This window comes from Aquarana catesbeiana, linkage group LG08 (genome assembly GCF_042186555.1).
Source record: "Aquarana catesbeiana isolate 2022-GZ linkage group LG08, ASM4218655v1, whole genome shotgun sequence".
Taxonomy (NCBI): Eukaryota; Metazoa; Chordata; class Amphibia; order Anura; family Ranidae; genus Aquarana; species Aquarana catesbeiana.
The window spans coordinates 69,660,940-69,681,146 of NC_133331.1; the positions used below are offsets into that span (position 1 = coordinate 69,660,940).

At 40.3% G+C, this 20,207-nt stretch overlaps 1 long non-coding RNA gene across 1 annotated transcript in view; it reads left to right on the plus strand.

Moving 5' to 3' along the window:
* LOC141105808 (uncharacterized) overlaps positions 1-3,418 on the plus strand; it is a 43,169-nt gene extending 39,751 nt beyond the window's left edge. Inside the window, exon 2 of the long non-coding RNA XR_012235654.1 lies at positions 2,082-3,418. This is a non-coding gene — a long non-coding RNA (uncharacterized lncRNA). The remainder of the gene's footprint in view (positions 1-2,081) is intronic.
* Positions 3,419-20,207: the final 16,789 nt, after the last annotated feature.

Genomic DNA, 20,207 nt, shown 5'->3' on the forward strand with positions numbered 1-20,207 from the left:
AGCAGACTTTGTGAAAATTAATATTGGTTTCATTCTCAAAACTTTTGGCCATGGCTGTATAGAATTAGAACAGATGCCGAGCATTATATAGGAGAAGAGAAGTGCTACTGTGCAGAGTCTATACATACAGAATAAGAACAAGTACACAGTACAAGTACACAGGGACATGGAACCAGACTAGCAGGAAGTGTGTAAAAAAAAAAAAAAAGTAAAAAACAAAGCTAAAAATAAATCACACAAAGAAAAAAAACAAAGTCTCAAATTCAATATCCCTCTGACATAGCATTGGACAGGCACCCAGAGAGAGCTAGATTTGAGAACTCCTTAAAAATTTCCATGTTATGCAAAGGAGTATGACATTATTCTTTGTGATTGGAAGGGCGTTTAACAAAAAAAGGCTCACATACATGACCAAGGTAACATTACATACAATTTTTGATGGTAAGTGTAACTTTTCTATCTGACCTTACAGCTTTAAGATGGAATTAGAGCTAAAATAGAAACATTGTAAAATTGAATTATAGCTGTGGATATTGAAGATGATTTAGGAGGTTATTGTAACAGTTCAAATATACAGTACTGTATTTATTTTCATTCACCTAATTTAGTCTGTACAAACCCTGAGATATGAAGTTGTATTTGAGAAAAAAAATTGTGTTCCGTATCCTGATGTTATGATGATTAGCGATAAGTGAAACAATTATCAAAATGTATATACAGAAAAAAATCTTTTGCAGCTTTGGATAGAAGAGGGAAATTTTGCCTTTATGTACACTTTAAAACCTCTTGCAAACAGCCGTAAAGTCAAGTGTATGGGCGTACGGTATAAAATCCGTCTTGTTTGACTTTTGTACATAATACATAGAAATGTGTATTTTTTTTTATTCAAATTCACCTGGATTTCACATTTGCTGACTTCTCAATAAATCTTTTGTTTGACAAGTTTACCAGACTGAAACCCTTGACAGATATGCAACAGATCACTGAAAGTAAAAGACTGAGTTCCAACATAGAAAAATGTTGACATGACTCAGAATGTGGCACCACACCCAAATACTGTATGAATACAGAGAAGAAAAATCAAAAAAGGGGAATATGGACTTTAAATTGGTAGCCACCAGTAGACCCAAATGAAGAGCACTCAATATAGTAAAAGTAGAAATTTATTATATAATCATGTTAAAATTAATATATTAAAACAGACATAGAAAAAGTGTTTCCATGTACATACATGGTATTGTCCCAAATGTGTCCTATTTGAACACGAGAGAACCTGTAGGTATACCCATGGTTATGATGGACTCTGTAGTGGGTCTATAGAAGAGGTCAAACATATCAGGGCCCCCCGGGGAATAAAAGGTACAGAGGGGTCACTACGAGTTTTGCTTTGCAGCATCCTCAGGAGATCCTATTGGTACTAGATTGCAGTTATGAAACATGGAGCGCTCAGCACCAAAAAACACCGGGCGAAACGAGGTCCACCATTGTTTTTTGCTCTCCAAAAGACGGAGTTCCATCAATGAAACATTAAAGGGGTTGATATACAAAAGGCAATAGAATAGACAGTGCACTTTGCAAGAGCAGTTGCTCCAGAGCTTAGTAAATGCGGCCAAGCTCTGCTGACATCCCTCATCCAATCAAGTTCAAGCAAAAATGCTTTTTTTTTTTTTGCATGTGATCGGGTATTTTTTGCAAGTGAAGCATTACCTCATTTACTAAGCTCTGAGCAACTGAACTTGCAGAGTGCACAGTCTTTTTGCCTTTAGTAAATCAACAACTTTGTATCAATCCTATATAGCAATTACCTTTTTTCAGGGTTGTTTTCTGAAGCCACAAACGTGTCTTAGGGCTTCTTTACACTTCAGTCAGGTATCAATAAAAAATAGGCGGCTGAGCCATGGTTTTAAGTCGGATACATCAGAACTCAGTACAGATTCCCTTTAAGTATTGATAAAAAAAAAAAAAAATATTTTGATCGCACATGCACTCAGTACTTAGAGGATATTTTCTGCCACACCCCCTCCCCTTCATTCCTTATTCTATGAAATATACTAATGCAAGACTATTTTATTTTTTTCAAGATGGATTTCGTACGCAGCTTTATACGGGATCACATCTCTGTTGGTTATGAAATTAAAGTGGAAAACTCCACATTCAAATTTAGTTTACAACTGAAATATGATGGCCGATCCTTGTTAAGTCTACAATTCCATTGTGCTATACATCTACACATCCAAGGCCAGATTGGAAGGCTATAATGGTGGAAGAAATAGGATCCTGGCGGCAGCATTTTCTTCTAGGGCTCATGGCAACGCTCACTTCCTGAGTCAAGCTGAGCATAGCAAATGTCAACAATCCAACAGCCTCACCACTGAAAGTGCACAGTAAATACAAGCAATGCTAGCCTCAGCACTACACCAAAGTTATGTTTCGATAATGTCAACAATTAAACAGCCTCAGCCTTACACCATAGTGAATCCAAGGAAATGCCAATGATACCACCCTCAAAGCTGCAATGAAGTCGAAAGGAAAATCCAACACCAGAACTGTGCTGCAGTACTTAATAAAATTACAAAATCCGTGTGTGCTGCTTTACTTGTCTTTTTTTTTCCGCTCTTTTTCTCTCTTTTGTTCATTCTTTTTCCTGTATAATTATTATTGATATTTATTTGTTATTTATTTAAGACAGGCGTGTATGAGCTTGCCTCATGTCTTTACCCTTAGTGGCAAACCAAGCTACTGCCACATTACCCAGCAACAACGCTAGCCTCAATGCTGACCTGGAGTCAGGAACTACCAGCAACACAACAGTCTCAATCCTGACCTGGAGTCATGCATAAGAATTACCAGGAACATAACAGCCTCAATGCTGTCCCGGAGTCATGTATAGGATGAAGGTCTTGTCATTGTAGTTGAGGTACTTTGCTATGATCGGGCGAGGAGTCTTGCGATCAGGGGCGAATGTTTATGACGCGAGGGCCGTGCTGCCGGGTGAGTTCGTCCCGGCCGTGTATGAGGCCGGTAAATGCAGACCGTTAGGTCCGTAGAAGAGTGGGAGACACCCATGGAGAGCTTCCGGCGTCAAGAGGGGGTCAGGCATGTATTTCTATGCAGATTTGTTGATCGTGGTGTGGGAGCTGTGAGGAGACGCAGCTACTCCATGCGAGCCAACCACACCAGCACAGCAGTATGGATCATAAGGTACGGTATGTAAAATGTGGCCATTGGATGGGATTTCCTGTCCCTGGGCCATTGTTCTCAGAACATCTAGCTGCTGTCCATTAAATTCGCTCCATTTGCCAACTGAGCTGCAAAGTTGCTGTCTCAATCCAGCAGAAGGAGCACATGAGTGTGTTTGTGGGAGTGGTGTAAAATTCCTGCTGTATAATATCATAATAAAATAATTACATTTACAATCCATATGTCTTAATTATCCTTTCTTTTTTTTTTTGGTTTGGCAAGTATAATCAAGCAAGAAGGAAACCATTATTTTCCACAGTTTTGAAAGCTATACAGTTACTGCAAAGTTCTTTTCAACTATTCAGGACCGATTATGCCAAAAACTTCTTTAGTTGAAAACATTTATTTAGATTTGTAACAAACATCACGTACTGTAATGCCCCGTTCACATCTCACGATTAGGGATTGTGCATAGAATTGCTGCGATTCTCGCTGCAATCCCAAATCGCACGGCAGTCACAGCACAACATGCTACATGCTTTTGGGTGCCATTATCCCTAATGGCACACTAAACATAATGCGATTCTGTGGCAACAGGGTCACGCAAGCAAACGCACAATTTAAAAATTGTGTGAAGCTTGTCACCCAAAAAAGAAGCAGAGGCTTCTTTTTGGGCGACAAACACATGTAGGGCAGCCCATTTACATGGGCTATGTGACAGGCAAAATCGAGTGCGAATTGCTCTTTTTAAAAATCGTGTAGTGGGAACGCTCATTCCCGCTATGCGATATGTTAACGGGGCCTAGCAGTTACCTATTTATTGCTCATGTATTGTAGCACTTGATTATTGTACCATAAATGTAAAAGTAGGATCATTTTAGCAATAGCGGAGGTGTAACACAAATGTAAAAGTAACAAGATTGTAGATATCGTTTCATTTGGTGGTATTAAAGATACCGTATTCCCTTAATCAGTAATCAGTCATAGGCAGATGCTCCCCTACAGAATTTGAAAAGGACAGAGCAAGCCTCTAGACCAGAACTGACACCTAGATGCAAATAAAATGATCCCATCCTTGTAGATGTAGAATTGTCACCTCCCTGAAGCCTCAAAGTGAATATCTAGCCAATTCATCTACAAGGTCTACGACGTCTATTCACTCGGGAGGCACCCAAATGTCTACCCGCCATTGATTCCTATCAGAGGAATATATTTTTATCTCTCATAAAAAATGTAAATATTAGTTGCAGAGAGATGAAAATAGTTCCTTCTGATCAGACATTTTGGGGTATATGTACATGTTAAACTGTATTTGTAGTGTATATAAAACCCCAGAGAGACCTGCAGTATGGTTATATGGCACCTGATTGTGACAGCCAAGTGGTTATTGGTCTTGTTGGGATCAGACTTCTGCACTGGTGTTGAAAATCTTATCCTCCACCCAGCCATCAGAACCATTCACGGCCCATTTAACTCTAATCACTTTGGAACACAAAAGTGTCCTGTGGGCTGGGAAGGGAACACCCCCAAGGGTTGATTGGCCAAGGGCTAAAGTCCAGCCTGCATCCATATCTCAATAAATTGAAGATCCTGAGATATGGATAGGTGATTCACGTGGAGACGGTCTAACTGGTGAGTTGAGGACATTTCTGACATGCTTCTGTAAAGGGATAAACCTTGGTAAAATTCTTGAGGATACAAAATAAGGTAGTACTGAGTATTACCAGGGAGGCAGACTTTTTAGGCTAAGAAACAGTGGAGAAGATATAGCAGTATAAAAAATATAAAATTTATTGAAAAATACAAATATCTAAAAAACAATGACAATTGTAACATATAGCATCTATGATTATTGTGCAGTGAGCCCTTGTATGTCTACGCATTTCACCGTTAGGCTTCCTCAGAACACGGCCAAGGTTCACAGATGAGACAGAGAAGGGAATATGTCTCTCTATCTAAAATGAGATATAATGTCATTAGACACACACAACTAAACACATAAACAAACTGTTAACGATAAAAATCATGCGCTAAGCAACTGCGAGCATAGGAAAGACCACCAAGCCGGTACCTTAAATTGGAATGCAAAATCATGCAAGTCACGGTAGCATGAGAAAGTTCAATCAGCAATAAGAAAGCTGAAATGAAAGCAAATGCAACCAGCGTCAATCAGCGAGAATATGCATTTGGGCAGAGAAAACTTTATAGGTTTATTAAAGAATGAGACTTGCTATATTAGATATATCTAAATATCTCAGCAGGGGCATGAAAACAAACAATATTCCTAATTAAGGCAGCAGCCATTAGAGGGAGGAGGGCCAACACCGGATGCACCACTTAGATCCTGGATTTAGTATCAGCAATGCTGAAGGCTCAATACAATTCCATCGCTGCATCTATAAGCATATAATGACCGATTAAGCTAAATATAAAAACGGTAATATCATGCAGAAATTTTACTGCAGCAATGATAATAGCATATAGGGCATTTGGTGCAGCAAGGGCCAAGTGATAGTATATAGCTAAGTACTTACATTCAGGATACAAATAATCCAGCATACCCCTGGAAGACAGCAATACACTGCACACAGGACCAGCAGCAGCTGACAGATATTTATATCCCTGATCAGTCACAGCTGATCCTGAGAACTAGCATCATGTGATTCCAGGATAGCAGATTGAATTATGGGGATTGTAGGCCAACAGCAACAGAGCTTTCTGCACATATGCAGGAAGATATGCCGAAGAAAAAAAAAAAAATCCTATCTGTGAAGAGAGCCAAACAAGTACAGCGTCCGAGCGAGAAGACCTCGCACATACGCCGGCTTTGTGGACATTGTAGGAAATAGTGCCTCTCTCCATTACTAGACTTTTGATCTGTATCGAAATAGGCGGATTGCCAGTGTTGCAGTGACATCGCTATCTAGAAAACGCATGAATCTCCAGAACTCTGCGCAATCACTGTTGTCTCAGCTATAATAAGCAAAGGTCAGCAGGTGCTAGACAGTAAAAAATCTCTTTAAAAATACCATGATCAGTGAAATATATGGCTTAATATTGTATAAAAAGCCTTCAATAATGATGATTCTCGTGAGACGAATTTTGGAATTATTTCTGCTTGAGTCAGCTTAAATCAAAACCGTGTGTTTTATTGTACACACATAAACTTGGAAAATACTTACAAAAATAGTACATTCATATTCAGAATTAGTGTTGTTTCATATATGCAAAAAATTGTTTCAAAGATCTGAAAGTCTTTAGACATGTGCTTCCTTTGTTTCTTCATCTAAGATGGCCAATTAACCTCTTGTGTCTTGGAAGTAATTCTGTGTGCATAGGATAACTGTGTGTCTTGAAGAGGGAGATGTGTCCTGGAGCAAGAGCTGTGTGCAAAGAGAGCTGTGTCTTGAGAGGAAGAGATGTGTGTAAAGAGTGAGATGTGTGTAGAGTGAGCCCGAAGACTGGATTCCTTGTGTCTATATGAACTCAGTCTTTCAAATTCGCGCCCAAACACAAATCCCTCCCATACACTCCCTTTTTCTCCACCTTCTAACAGAGAGCAACATCTGTTTTTCACTTTAACCAAACCTTTTAAACATGAAACCAGATATATGTGAGAAGCTATCAGACTAAACATCAGACCTCTTAAAACATAAACGCATAAATCAAACAAAGTATCGGTTACATAGGAAGACCCATACATATATTTACAAAATCCATCAAATTCTGACAGGGTCTTGACCTGCATTTTCAGTCAATGAATGGTCATCTGGATATCACTAGCTCAAAGTCCTATCATTCCCACAAATATGGAAAATGCATATTCTTATTAATAAAGCCAATTAAAATTTAGATATTAAGAATATAACATTCCCCTCTGAAATATGAATAACAATCATATTTTCAAGGTTTTAAAATTCATTCATAGCATCCATGTCCCATTCATTCAGACTTTGATCCAATAACTCCAAATGTATTTCCATCACCAACCAAGTTTGCAATACCAAAACTCATCTTTCTCTTAAGCTTATTTTGCAATAAATCATCTCCTTTCTTGATTTCATTTCTAATTTGATAATATAATTTTTTCATTCTAAACATCAAACATAACTGGAATATAATGAATAGCATAATAATAATAAAAAGAATAACTATAGGATGTGATAAAATATTTCCTGCTGCTGAGGTTATTGAAGTTTTTCCCCAAATTGATACACTATTACTAAATTTTTTCCACCAATTACTTCCTGAAAATTCTGACCATTGATGAGATATCTCTTGCAAATTACCTTGTTCATGTTTAAACAATATTTCTGCATTCTGAAGTTCCTTAGCCAAAGCTATCAATAAACCTTTATCCTTATGAATTACATTTGCCCATTCTTCCCAAGGAAATTCATCTATCTGAGATATATTATATTGTGTGGGAAGAGCACTTATATTTTTCATAAGCATATTTGTTAAATTTGTTCTAAACCCATTAATACTTATTGCTACAATGTCTCCTTCTGTACAATACAAGCCTTGATTTAGGTTTTCTGTATTTGTACAAGAAGAGAAAAAAGTTTTAACCCTTTCTGTATCTGACATGATCTGGAAACAAACCTTCTTTTTATCTACACGAGTAATTAATTCAGAAATTGTTTCAACCTTTTCTATTCTTGCTGAACACAATGTATGATTATGATAACAAGAATGAAAAATACTTTTATCTTGATTAGGTAAACAAATAACTTTAGACTGAAATTGTAAACATGATGACAAATCTAATTGTTCTAATTCAGAATTTTCATTGTTAAATGCAAAATCTGTATACTGTAATTTATAATACAATAATTGTGTATTGCTGACGGGTAATCCCAAGACAGTGATTGGAACCAAAATTTGTTCTTGTCCTGCTATTGGAATCATAAAAGAACTATAACAAACATCCTGTTTACATCCTATCCATTTATTTACCCATAAATCTGTATGATTTATAGCATATACATATTCTCTGGGTAAATTCTGTAAAATGCCAAGAGGGGTTATTCCACTCTGAAATGCTTGTGCAATAATTTTAAAATTAGAGGAATATTCAGTCTGGATCTCTAAACATGCTCTGGCAATATGAGAATGTTGTTCACTTAACATTAAATCAAGAGTAATATTTTGAAGATGTAAAATAGATGGACCCATTATATTTGCTGTTTTAATAACCATATTTTCTAAAATTTCATTTAAATTTCTTTGTATTTTAATCCCATTACTACCCACTAAACCAGCTGTCTCAAGATCAGACTTTAAAGTATTAATGTCCATACTATTAGTAATATTCCCAATTGTGCCAATCCCTCCTAAAATACCTTCAACAATACCACGCTTATTTCTGTTATGATTTCTATTATTAATTCCAAATCATCTTTCAATACCCAATTCCATATTAACCAAATGTCCTTGACATTGTGGAAACCTTGTAGAAATTTTCCATTCTGAAACATTAAAGTTCCACAATATAATGACAAAATTTCCCTCTCTCAAAAGAGTTCTGGATTGGAAATGGTTAATCTGAAATGGATTTGCTGAGACACTTTTCTTACCAACACATGGAGTTTTCCTAGGAGACCTTACAACAACACTTCCCTTCGCACATTTCATTGGATAATTTACTATTGATATGCAACATTCATATATACCAGTATCATTCAAAGATACTCTCATTTGTTGATAAACAAATGTATTATTGATCCAATTCACACTACCATAAATTCCTTTATGAATTATCATAGTAGAACTGTGAAGAAAACTTCCCAAAAATTCATCGTTCCTTTTCCAAATTACCAATGAATCTTGAGGTACAGATATTTTTGTTTTACATATCAAATGCAAACTATCATTATCTTCAAAAAATGTTCAAAGATTGTTACCTTTTACAAATACTGACCAAAAACTCCTTCCCAATATATTACATTCAAAAGTTCCGGATTCTGTTGTTTAACCTATAAGATCCCAGCATTTTAACAATTTGTTTTGGATTCTATTTTAACGTTGACTTCGATATTATTGCTATGAATGAAATATAATTCCATACAGCAATCATATCCCTGTCCTACAAATACATATCCATACAATTCTTCAGCTGTATTGTTATCAACGTATCTAGAATTATATTCTGTCATTTGTATTAAGATCAATGTCTTTATCACTTTTGTCATCTATATTGATATCAGTGTCTAGATCTCTTTTTGTCTCTGAATAATGTAATTACTTTGTTGTGTAATTCTTCAATCCTGTTAACCTCTGCATAGCTGGAACAGTTTGTGATATATTTTACCACAAATAAAATTGTCACTAGGGAAAAGATGAATCCTGTGATGATGATAAATCTTCTCTCTTTAACACTTTCTTTTGTTGAACTGTCATCTTTCTTCTTTTTTGGAATCCATGATTCCTCCAGGTTAATGAAATATAATTCATTCCTAGGAAAAATAAAAGCAGCATCATTTATCTCAGAATATTACATTTGTTATACCCACATTTTTATTTATACATGCTTTTTCACTAAATTGAGAAATCCTTGAACTATTGCCATTGTCCCTTGAACATCCAAAATGTCAAATGGACCTTCCCAATTACTTTGCCATGGTCCAGTTCTCCTGAACCTTTAGTTCCGCCTGTGACGTGTATCTCACCATTAGGGATGAGCTTCGTGTTCGAGTCGAACCCATGTTCGACTCGAACATCGGCTGTTCGATCGTTCGCCGAATTGCGAACGTTATGGGCCGTTCGCGCTAAATTCATGTTGCGCGTCACGGCCCATAATTCACTGCGGCATCGCAGTGCATTGCTGGCTGATGATTGGCCAAGCATGCACTATGACCCGCATGCTTGGCCAATCACAGCGCCGTCAGTAGAGAGAGCTGTAATTGGCCAAAGCCAGGGTGGCTTTGGCCAATTATGGCTCAGGGGATTTAGTACACACCCCACACTATATAAGGCCGCCTGCACGGCGGCCCTGTGTAGTGTGTGTTCCGGTGTGCTGAGAGATAGAGAGAGAGAGAGACAGTGTCATTTGATTTGAGTTAGATAGATTAGGCAGAACAGTCAGTCAGTTAGCTGCACTTACAGTGTATTGTGTATATATATGCATCCCAGGTGTTGCATATATATATATACACTGTATTCAGTTTAGCTAGATCCGTTCCTGTTATCTTCTATCTAGACTATTTACATTTAATGCAGTGCGTCCTGCTCACAGTGTTCAGCTAGATCCGTTCCTGCTATTTACATTTAGTGCAGTGCGTCCTGCTCACAGTGTTCAGCTAGATCCGTTCCTGTTATCTTCTAGACTATTTACATTTAGTGCAGTGCGTCCTGCTCACAGTGTTCAGCTAGATCCGTTCCTGCAATTTACATTTAGTGCAGTGCGTCCTGTTCACAGTGTTCAGCTAGATCCGTTCCTGCTATTTACATTTAGTGCAGTGCGTCCTGCTCACAGTGTTCAGCTAGATCCGTTCCTGCTATTTACATTTAGTGCAGTGCGTCCAACTCACAGTGTTCAGCTAGATCCGTTCCTGTTATCTTCTAGACTATTTACATTTAGTGCAGTGCGTCCTGCTCACAGTGTTCAGCTAGATCCGTTCCTGCAATTTACATTTAGTGCAGTGCGTCCTGCTCACAGTGTTCAGCTAGATCCGTTCCTGCTATTTACATTTAGTGCAGTGCGTCCTGCTCACAGTGTTCAGCTAGATCCGTTCCTGCTATTTACATTTAGTGCAGTGCGTCCTGCTCACAGTGTTCAGCTAGATCCGTTCCTGTTATCTTCTAGACTATTTACATTTAGTGCAGTGCGTCCTGCTCACAGTGTTCAGCTAGATCCGTTCCTGCAATTTACATTTAGTGCAGTGCGTCCTGCTCACAGTGTTCAGCTAGATCCGTTCCTGCTATTTACATTTAGTGCAGTGCGTCCTGCTCACAGTGTTCAGCTAGATCCGTTCCTGCTATTTACATTTAGTGCAGTGCGTCCTGCTCACAGTGTTCAGCTAGATCCGTTCCTGCTATTTACATTTAGTGCAGTGCGTCCTGCTCACAGTGTTCAGCTAGATCCGTTCCTGCTATTTACATTTAGTGCAGTGCGTCCTGCTCACAGTGTTCAGCTAGATCCGTTCCTGTTAAATTCCTACTGACCGGCAGGCTTGTCTGGTTACAGTATATAAAGCTACCTGAAGAAAATTACAGGTGTTCTATTTGATCCTATTAGTACCACGGTCAGGCAGCTAGACTATTTACATTTAGTACAGTGCGTCCTGCTCACAGTGTTCAGCTAGATCCGTTCCTGTTATCTTCCTACTGACAGGCAGGCTTGTCTGGTTACAGTATATAAAGCTACCTGAAGAAAATTACAGGTGTTCTATTTGATCCTATTAGTACCACGGTCAGGCAGCTAGACTATTTACATTTAGTACAGTGCGTCCTGCTCACAGTGTACAGCTAGATCCGTTCCTGTTATCTTCCTACTGACAGGCAGGCTTGTCTGGTTACAGTATATAAAGCTACCTGAAGAAAATTACAGGTGTTCTATTTGATCCTATTAGTACCACGGTCAGGCAGCTAGACTATTTACATTTAGTACAGTGCGTCCTGCTCACAGTGTTCAGCTAGATCCGTTCCTGTTATCTTCCTACTGACAGGCAGGCTTGTCTGGTTACAGTATATAAAGCTACTTGAAGAAAATTACAGGTGTTCTATCCCAGCTTAGTGCAGCTACAGGCCATTAGTATGTCTGGAAGGCCAAGAAGGAGAGGCAGACAGTCACAAGCCAATAAGAGAGGGCAAGCAGGCTCTGTGTCTAGTGCTGGTCGTGGAGACGGTGCATCCTCATCAGCACGTGGCCATGGGACACGCTTGGCCTTTTTTTCGGCAGCAACATGAGCGCGGACAGAGGGGGTGCCCAAGAAGGACAGCAATCTGGCAGTCATGCTCCCTCTGCTGCAGCATACTGCCAGGTTTGCTCCAGTGATGAGGAGGGAGGGGATGATGAGGTCACTGACTCAACGTGGGTGCCTGATAGGAGAGAGGAGGAGGAGGAGGAGGAGGAGGAGGAGGAGGAGGCGGCAGCACATCACCAACGAGGCAGGATGCCCTCCAGGGGCCAGCCTAAGGGCAGCACATTGACTGCATCACACCCCAAAGCTCCACATGTGCAGGGCGCTGCAGTCTCTGCGCGTTATTCAAAAAGTTCTTTGGTGTGGGCCTTTTTTGAGACGAGTGCATCAGATCGCACCGCTGCTATTTGCAACATATGTCTCAAGCGTATCTCGCGTGGCCAAAATATCTCCCGCTTGGGTACCACATGCTTGACCAGACATATGTTGACCTGCCATGCAGTTCGTTGGCAAGCGTATCTAAAAGACCCACACCAAAGAACAAAGAGGATCTCTCCTTGCTCCTCATCAGCTGAGATTTCCAACCCCACTAGACCTTCAGTCCTCTCTGAGACCTGCAGTGAGAGGAATGAAGGTGTAGAATTAGGTGTGTCACAGCCAAGTACTTGTGGGCAATCTGCTTTTGGTACACCGACGTCAGATTGTACCAGGCAAATTTCCCTGCCCCAGCTGCTGCACCGCCGAAAGAAGTTTGCTCCCAGCCATCCACATGCCCAGCGGTTGAATGCTAGCTTGGCAAAATTGCTAGCACTTCAACTGCTGCCTTTTCAGTTGGTAGACTCTGCCCCCTTCCGTGAGTTTGTGGAATGTGCGGTTCCTCAGTGGCAGGTACCCAAACGCCACTTTTTCTCACGGAAGGCGATTCCGGCTCTCTACCGGCATGTGGAAGGCAATGTCCATGCCTCGCTGGACAGGGCGGTCAGCGGTAAGGTGCATATTACCGCTGACTCATGGTCCAGCAGGCATGGACAGGGACGTTACCTAAGTTTCACGGCGCATTGGGTGACTCTGCTGGCAGCTGGGAAGGATGCAGGACAAGGTGCAGTAGTGTTGGAGGTTGTTCCGCCACCACGCCTCCAAAATGCTGATTGTGACACACCTCTCTCCTCCACCCCCTCCTCTTCTTCTTCCTCCATGGCCTCTTCCTCGGAACCAGCGGTGCTCCGTAGGCGTTCAAGGGGCTACGCAAGTACGCAGGCCAAAAGATGCCATGCGGTGCTTGAGCTGGTGTGCTTGGGGGACAGGAGCCACACTGGGGCAGAGGTTCTGTCAGCTCTGCAGGGGCAGGTTCAGAGGTGGTTGACGCCACGCCAACTTAAGGCAGGAATGGTGGTTTGCGACAATGGCACCAACCTCCTCTCTGCCCTCCGACAGGGACAAATGACCCATGTGCCCTGTTTGGCTCACGTCCTTAACTTGGTGGTGCAGCGGTTCTTGGGCAGGTACCCGGGCTTACAGGATGTCCTGAGGCAGGCCAGGAAAGTCTGTGTGCATTTCCGCCGGTCATATAATGCCAGTGCTCGGCTGACGGACCTCCAAAAGGAGTTTAACCTGCCCAAGAACCGCCTAATCTGTGACATGCCCACCAGGTGGAACTCAACGTTGGCCATGCTGCAGCGGCTGCACACGCAGCAGAGGGCCATCAATGAGTACCTGTGCGACTATGGCACCAGGACAGGGTCAGGGGAGCTTGGTTTTTTTTCCCCACGCCAGTGGGCCATGATCAGGGATGCATGCACTGTCCTGTCACCATTCGAGGAGGCCACGAGGATGGTGAGCAGTGACAGTGCATGCATCAGTGACACTGTCCCCCTTGTCCACCTGTTGGAGCACACGCTGCGTGGAATAATGGACAGGGCACTTGAGGCAGAACAGAGGCAGGAAGAGGAGGACTTCCTTAGCTCTCAAGGCCCCCTTTATCCAGACAGTGTTCCTGCGTGCCCGCCGATCACACAGGAAGAGGACGAGGAGGAAGAGGAGGAGGAGGAAGATTGTGTCAGTATGGAGGTGGAGCCTGGCACTCAGCATCAGCAGCAGTCTTTAAGGGATCAGTCCCAAGAAACACATGGACTTGTACGTGGCTGGGAGGAGGTGGCTGCGGACCATGTCGTTCTTAGTGACCCAGAGGACTCCGGACCGAATGCCTCAGCAAACCTACGCTGCATGGCCTCCCTGATCCTGCAAAGCCTGCGTAAGGATCCTCGTATTCGTGGTATCAAGGAGAAGGACCAATACTGGCTGGCAACCCTCCTTGATCCACGTTACAAGGGTAAGGTTGCGGACCTTATCTTGCCATCGCAGAGGGAGCAGAGGATGAAACATCTTCGGGAGGCCTTGCAGAAAGGTCTGTGCAACGCGTTCCCAGAGACTGGGAGGTTACAAACTCCTGTTTCTGGACAACGTGTTGCTGAGGCTTCGGTCAGTCAAAGAAGGAGCGGTGGAGAAGGTGGCCGTCTGACCGATGCGTTCAGACAATTTTTTGGTCCGCAGCCCCAAGGTATGATCGGTTCCAGCAACCATCGCCAGCGTCTGTTTTACATGGTGCAGGAATACCTAGGGGCAAGATCAGACTTGGACACCTTTCCCACCGAAAATCCTCTGGGTTACTGGGTCTTGAGGATGGATCACTGGCCAGAGCTTGCACAGTATGCAATTGAGCTACTGGCCTGTCCTGCATCCAGCGTTCTTTCGGAACGCACATTCAGTGCTGCTGGAGGCGTGGTAACCGATCACAGGGTGCGTCTGTCCACCGACTCGGTCGATCGGCTGACCTTCATAAAAATGAATGAGTCTTGGATCACCACCAGCTACCAAGCACCTGATGCTGATGTAACCGAATAATTTTTTTTGAAATCTCAGATCCCTTCAAAGACTGCCTATGCTGATGCTGAGTGACTATCCCTGAGTAATTATCCTCTTCCTCCTCAATCATCACGCTGATAGCTTGTAAGAACATTTTTGGTTCTGGGCGCCACCACCAGTGCCTAAGGCACAATTTTTCAGCCCCTGTTTAACAGGGGCGTGTAATTACAATTTTTGATGTAATACTTTGCAGCAGGGCTCGTTCCTGCATTCCAACTAGAGTGTCTGTGAGGGGTTGCAGTGTTGTGGCACCAGCACCAGTGCCTAGGGCCCAATTTTTCTGCCCCTGTCTAACAGGGGCGTGTAATTACAATTTTTGATGCAATACTTTGCAGCAGGGCTCGTTCCTGCGTTCCAACTAGAGTGTCTGTGAGGGGTTGCAGTGTTGTGGCACCAGCACCAGTGCCTAAGGCCCAATTTTTCTGCCCCTGTCTAACAGGGGCGTGTAATTACAATTTTTGAAGCAATAATTTGCAGCAGGGCTCGTTCCTGCGTTCCAACTAGAGTGTCTGTGAGGGGTTGCAGTGTTGTGGCACCAGCACCAGTGCCTAAGGCCTAATTTTTCAGCTCCTGTTCAACAGGGGCATGTAATTACAATTCTTGATCTAATATTTCACAGCAGGGCCCTGTGAGGGCTTACAGTGTTGTGGCCACAGCAACACCTAAGGCCCAAATTTCTGCTGAGTATATAGGGCAGGACCCTACTTTCAAACATCTAACTTACAAACGACTCCTACTTGCAAACGGAAGGAGACAACAGGAAGTGAGATGAAATCTACCCCTAGGAAGGGAAATTCTCTCCTGTAAGAGTTAATATGGGAAAACAATTTCTCCTTTCCACTGATGCTTTCCAATCCTTGTTCCACAAAAAAACCCAAATTTTCAAAAAACATTTTTCATTGGGACAAAAAAGTGAGGTGAAATCTTCTGAAGAGGAGGAAAGACAGCAAAACAAATGTCACAGGGGTGATAACCCTTCCCTATGTTTTCCAAAAAGCTTAGAAAAGATTTTTTGGCTGGAGCTAAACACGTTAAAAATGTTCAAAATTACAAACAGATTCTACTTAACAACAAACCTACAGTCCCTGTCTTGTTTGCACCGCCTGTATACTGCTGTTCAGAGTATATAGGGCCTGGTGGCCCCACACCTTTCCTTATTTTAATTTGGGTGCGGGGTTCCCCTTAATATCCATACAAGACCCAAAGGGCCTGGTAATGGACTGGGGGGTACCCATGCCGTTTGTCTCACTGATTTTCATCCATATTGCCATGACCCGACATGACATTAAACCCGCAAGCAGTTTTAAATGAGATTTTTTCCTTTAAAAATGACATTTGGTGCAGGGACTGTTCTAAACATGGGAAACACGCGTCACTTTACAGGCATACTATAGACACCCCCCAGGTACGATATTTAAAGGAATATTTCACTTTTTTTTTTTTACTTTAAGCATCATTAAAATCACTGCTCCCGAAAAAACGGCCGTTTTTAAAAGTTTTTTTTGCATTGATACATGTCCCCTGGGGTAGGACCCGGGTCCCCAAACCCTTTTTAGGACAATACCATGCAAATTAGCCTTTAAAATGAGCACTTTTGATTTCGAACGTTCGAGTCCCATAGACGTCAATGGGGTTCTAACGTTCGTGCGAACTTTCGGTCCGTTCGCGGGTTCTGGTGCGAACCGAACCGGGGGGTGTTCGGCTCATCCCTACTCACCATCTCTGGGTGTGACCATACACATGGCAACTCTTTAATCACCATTTTTCTTTCTGTATAAACTTATGCTAACAGCATCTAATTTTTGATTTAAATAAATCTTTCCGTTCTTATTCATCAATCTTGATAAACCATTTATCTTGAATAAAAGATAATTTTGGTTTTAATAATAAAATAACAAAATGTTACAAGAATCTGATATGTGTGTGTGGATGTAACAACAGTTTTCATGCTGTATATGTGTCTTGTGTATACTGGAGTGAGTGTCTGTTGCAACATCTACTGGAGTGCATGTCTGTCAAAAAACTCTGTTACAGGCATTCTACTCCTAAAAAGACAAACCCCCTCCTTTCTTATTCAGAAAGGTTCTTTTTTGTCTTGTAGTCCCACAGATGCAGACTCTCAATGAGTAATCCCCCCCTCCTTTTTAAAAAGGATGGTGTCACTTCACTCTCCAAATTCCTAAGGGTGGGGCTATGTGCTCTGTGAGTAACCATTTAACTTATACAATACAAGTTTCTTTAAACTTCTAAAACAAATATTACATATCAGTATATATACAAATTGTCTTTTAATAATCTCCTAAACAAGGAATATTGTAAAGTAAGGAAATTATGATCTTTTAACTCAAACTTAAAAATGAGTGGAAGGACCATTTTTCATACAAGTAACTGCATGTAACACCATTCTGTTCAAATTGTCCTTGATCATCTATAACCAAAACACTGTTATGCAAAAGGAGCACAAAATACCAAAAAGAAATATCATTTTCTGAATGACATTCAATACCTTTAAATAACATCCTAATATCCCTTCTCAAATCACAAGCATTACACTAACAATCCTTGCTGTATATTGCCAACCAAACGTTCATTGTGAAACACAAGTGACAGAATAATTCTTCCTGTCATTAAATCAAATGAAGAATACTCCGTAACTGAACAAACTGTACCTGCAAACTGTGAATGATATGATACATGAAATCTCTGTCCTATTCCCAAGATTTTACACATTACCTGCATGATTTTACCTATAAATGGAATCCTCTGTCACTACTGAGATTTGCTAGTATACCTCAAACTAGAAAAACATGATTAATCCATATCCTGTCAGTAATTAAAATATCTTTGTACACAGATTAGACAATATTTAATTACTCTGTCTACTGTCTCTTCCATTTTATCCCAATAGAATTTCTCTTTAAGAACTTCAAGCAATTTTTGCTTACCAAAGTGATCTAAACTGTCATAGTTAAATTTAGTGAATTCCACCTGTAGGTGTTGTGGTACATTAAAATATAGAAAATCCATCTAAGTCATGATATTAGATCCTGTTATCATTAACAAAAATATAGATCTAATAACAACCGATGAGGAAGAAAAGATTGATTTAACTTTTAAACCTCTGAAAACGAAGGAAAATCTTATATTTGTTTTTTCCACAACATAATTTTGACCATATTCAGGTTAAAATCACTAATTCTCCATACAAATCTGCATCCTTTGCTAATTGAGTACAAAGCTGTCAATTACCCCCTTATCAGATGAGCTAAACCTCTCAATGTTCCATCTGAACAAAAAATGAAAAATGAAAATCATAATAATCATAACTGGGAAAAATTAATAAAAAATTAATAATCCAAAGGATTATCCTTGAAAATACTAAAAAATATATCAAATAAAAACCAAATCTCTAAACCTCTAATCATAACCTTATTATCCATAGCAAAGAATCAATAACCAGAAAATCCTTACCATCCATGCAGTTCATTTAAGGACTGCTAACATTGTTTTTCACAGTGTTATACGATACATAGTGATACCTTTCCTGTCTTAATGGACTATTTGCAGTTTGCAATCTTTGCATTTGGGTCTTAAAAGGGAAATTAGTTTGATTATTATGGCCTCTATACCTCAAATTACTACACCAGCGCACAGAATACACTTCATAGCGCCTTGGCATCGTTTTTGGATAATACAACCTCTTTTGTATATCATTATTATTAGCCATCACACAAAACCTAGCTATGTGACCCTCTCTTTTGCAAACTAAACATTTAAGAGTTGGTTTTTTTGCATATACCTTTCTTTGAGTATATGGCGATGAAAATTTACATTTCTGTTGAATATTACTAATATTCAAATCAACAGACTTCACGCTTTCATTGTCTGAGGAAATATTAACCTCCTCAAATGACTCCACTGAGTCAAATCCAGAATCAGCATCATTATCCCTCGCCTCTGACTTTGTCACGTGTTCATAAGCTAAACACTGAGCATGTGCAGAAGACTGAGCTTGCAATAATTGCGTTTTAAGCAAACTTATAACATTCTCTTGTTCAATTTCTTTCTGAGTTAAAAAAGTAATACAACTTTCTTTTTCTTTAACCGATTCCAATAATGCATTCATTTTATATTCTAATGCATCTTTTTCAATCATTAATTTTTCAATATGTAAATTCTCCTGTGTTTGTGCAATTTCTGTTACACTTTGCCTTTGTTTTCCTGGCATATCAAAAACCATGGCATTGAAGACTGAGACTAATTTCATTATATTGCTTAATTTTCTCTTAGATTTAGCTAATGAAAATCTATTCTTCTCAATTTCTTTATTTGCCTGTAGGCATTGATTATACATTGACTGCCATAACTTAGTGTCTGAAATATAGCTGGCTAAACCTTCAAATTCTAACTTACTTCCTTCAGCTATAACATTTATAAATTCCATATTTTGGTACTCACCGAATATAAAACTTTTCCGTTTTCCGCTGGACTCTAATTAAACCGTCTGTCAAGACTTCTGTATCCAAAATCCTCTGGTCTTCACACAATCATCAAAAACATCAAGCGATTCTAGGTTCTTTCAATAATTGCAAAGTTTTCTCCTGTTCATCACATTTCCCCTCTGAACAACGGAAAAGTGGCAAAAACTTCTGACGATTGAAACTGGCTGGCGTCCGCCAATGAAATATATGGCTTAATATTGTATAAAAAGCCTTCAATAATGATGATTCTCGTGAGACGAATTTTGGAATTATTTCTGCTTGAGTCAGCTTAAATCAAAACCGTGTGTTTTATTGTACACACATAAACTTGGAAAATACTTACAAAAATAGTACATTCATATTCAGAATTAGTGTTGTTTCATATATGCAAAAAATGTTCAAATATAGTTCATTTGTTTCAAAGATCTGAAAGTCTTTAGACATGTGCTTCCTTTGTTTCGTCATCTAAGATGGCCGATTAACCTCTTGTGTCTTGGAAGTAATTCTGTGTGCATAGGATAACTGTGTGTCTTGAAGAGGGAGATGTGTCCTGGAGCAAGAGCTGTGTGCAAAGAGAGCTGTGTCTTGAGAGGAAGAGATGTGTGTAAAGAGTGAGATGTGTGTGTAGAGTGAGCCCGAAGACTGGATTCCTTGTGTCTATATGAACTCAGTCTTTCAAATTCGCGCCCAAACACAAATCCCTCCCATACACTCCCTTTTTCTCCACCTTCTAACAGAGAGCAACATCTGTTTTTCACTT